Raw genomic sequence first — 3,510 nt, forward strand, 5'->3', positions numbered from 1 at the left:
ATATAAGATATTTTTATAAAATCTAAAAAAAGGGTATAAGGAGTTTTTAATATTAAATTATTTATAATTTAAAAAGATTTTATAATAGCTTATAAAATAATCTTCTAAAATATAAATATTGATAATATTTAAATATTTTCAAATAGTTAAACACTATTTAAAAAACTTTAAAAATATGAAATTTAAAGTAATTAAATAAATTTTAAATTAATTTATAGTGAAAAGAATTAAAATAAAAAATAAAAATATTCAAATTTACTTACTTTGAATATCTAATTATGTAGATATTCTAGAAAATAAAAAAGTAGATTTAATAGTAAAAATTAAAATTGGAACTTAAAAAGTAATTTAAAAAATTATATTCTAATTATTTATTAAAAAAATAATTAAAGAACCATATCTTGATAAATAAATAAAGATTTGAAAAAAGAAAAAGAAAAGTACTCAATATACTAGATATAAAATAAAATTATAATAGAAATTTTCATTAATAAAATATAAATAAAATATTTTTCTTTATAATATAATTGAAATTTAAATATAACTAGTTTAAATTATATATAAAAAAATTTAAAGATTCTTTGAACTTTGATAGATATAGTTTTTATAATATAATTAAAAATTCAAAATATATTCTAATAAATTATTGATTAAACAATAAAATTATAATAAAAGAAAAAAAAAATACTTAATTTATCAATTAAATAATTTAATTAATAAGTGAGTAAATCATATAAGTGAGTGAATTACTTTTTACTCTTCATACAATGAGAAATGCTTTATATCAAAAATGTTAATCATACAAAGAAATAATATCTCTACTTACAAAGAAAGACTGCTTTTAATCATTCAAGCACTTAAAAAGAATTAAATTTCAAGTGTATAAGCTGCAGTAAAGATATATGAAGTCTTTTATACAACTTTAACTCATGATATATATGATTGTGCAGTACATGTTGACACTTTTTTAACAAACTAAAAATTAAATCTTACAGAGAAAGAAGTTTTTGTTTAATGAATTTTAATTATAAATAAGTAAAATCAGTCTTTCTGAATTATAGCTGTATAAGAAATAATTAATCTTCTTCTTATCAGTTGAGAATTTAACTTCTCATTCATAGTGAGTGAATGCTAAGTATGAAAATTTGTCAAACATTATAATGAGCTGAAATTCAAGTTCTTATACAAGTATGATCATCAGCAAACTATATGTGAAAATTCTGAAATTATCTATGAGTAATTTAAACTTGTACAAAACACTACTATGAAGTATAAAATTCTGAACAATGATATTTTTAACTTTGATGAGATAGAGTTTCAGATGAATGTAATTGAGACTATTAGAATGATGATTGAATCTGAAAGAGTTGAGAATTTTAAACTTGTATAGTTTGAAGATTGAGAATAAATGATTGTTATTGCTGAAGTTAATACAACTGACTGAGTCTTGCATATAATGATTATTTTCAAAGAAAAGATGCATCAATTCTGCTAATTTGAGACAGAAAGACTACCACATAACTGAGTGATTGAAGTCAGTGAGAATGACTGAATCACTGATTAGCTGAACTTATACTGACTGAAAAAATTATTCAATAAGAAGACTTTATTCTGTACAAAGAACAGATATTAACTATTGATTTTAAACTGACACTGAAGTCATATCTTAGCTGAATTTGATCAATTTTGCACTGAAAATTAGATCATTGCTCTCTATATATTATCATATTTCTCTCATCTTCTTCAGTCATTGAATATTGACTGCTTCTCATCTCTGAAAACTGCATATAGATAGCAGATAGAAAATCAGATACAGTTTGAGATCAATTATATTGATAAGAAGAAGTTTCTGAGTCTCTATTCTACAGTTCAGATACAGACTTTGACTAAAAGCAGCATCAAAAGTAGATTTAGAGCTACTCAGATGAGTTTATACAATTCTGAGCAGATTCTCTTATACTTTAATATTATAAGTACAGTCTGAAGATCAAAAATGAGTGACTGTTATTGCTGAAGTCAATGCAACTGACTAAGTCTTGCATATAATGATTATTCTCAAAGAAAAAATACATCAATTCTGCTGATATGAGACAGAAGAGCTATCATGCAACTGAGTAATTGAAATTAGTGAGAAAAATTAAATCATTGATCAACTGAGTTTATATTAACTAAAAAAAATGTTTAATAAAAAGACTCTATCTCATATAAAGAACAGATATTGACTATTGATTCTAGACTGATATTAAAGTCATATCTCAGCTGAATTTAATCAATTTTTCACTGAGCATTAAATCATTGTTCTCTCTATATCATCATATTTCTTTTATCTTCTTCAATTATTGAATGCTGGCTGCTTTTTATCTCTGAAAACTATATACAGATTGCAGATAGAAAATCAGATACAGTTTAAAATTAATTATATTGATAAGAAAAAGTTTTTGAGTCTTTATTCTGCAGTTCAGATGCAGGCTCTGATTGAGAGCAATATTAAAAGTAGATTTAAAGCTGTTCAGCTGATTTTGTACAATTCTAAACAGATTCTCTTACAGCTTAATATTATGATACATATTCTCCTCTTTTCAGAGATCTCTTATAGCTTTCAGATCTTCTGAGTGATAGTCACATTGTATAATATATGTGAATTAAAGTAGCAGACTAAGGAAGTTAAAGAATATATCAAACACTGTATATAGAGCTCACTCAGTTCAATCAATCATACTCTAAATTAGCTGATCAAAAGATATTAAATGATAATATACAGTGCTACTATTTTAGAAGCTAAAAATAAAGAGTTAAGAGCTCAAAATATTAAATAAAAAAGAAAGCAAGAAAGAAACTATATATATATAGCTCAAAAAAGTATTTTGAAAGTTGAAAAAAACTTAAATTATATATAAAAAATTGATGAATCAGAGCAGAGAGTAATTGAGACTGCTGAGTTATAATCATAAAAATATGCAGAATCATAGTGTAATATCTATGAAATTATTGAGCATACTGTTTATATATACTCTAAATATATAGAAAATAATTTATAATATAATTTGCTAGTTTTTCTTTATAGTTGAGACTTTGAAGATATTCTCATTGTACAAATAATAAGAAGTAATTTATTCATTTATATAATTTACTTATTTATTGATTATATTATGATCTTTCTATTTAATAATAAATTAAAAAAAAGTTTTTAATTAAATTTATAATAAAAATAAAAATTATCTCTAAAAAATAAAGTTTAATTTTAAATATATTTAAAATTTAATTTATAAAAATTAAAAAAATATTTTTTATAGAAACTTTTATTAAGATTTTTTTATATTAATTTAATTTAATTTAATTTATTTTATACTATATTAAGTTATTTATTTTATTTGAAATGATAGAGAGACTAAATTAAATTTATAAACTTTAAAGATATTTTTTATTAAAAAATTATTAAATATTATATTATTTTAAAATAAAACTCTATAATTATATAAATTAATTACTATTTATTAGTTAGATTAATAA

This window comes from Paracoccidioides brasiliensis (genome assembly GCF_000150735.1).
Source record: "Paracoccidioides brasiliensis Pb18 unplaced genomic scaffold supercont2.28, whole genome shotgun sequence".
NCBI lineage: Eukaryota > Fungi > Ascomycota > Eurotiomycetes > Onygenales > Ajellomycetaceae > Paracoccidioides > Paracoccidioides brasiliensis.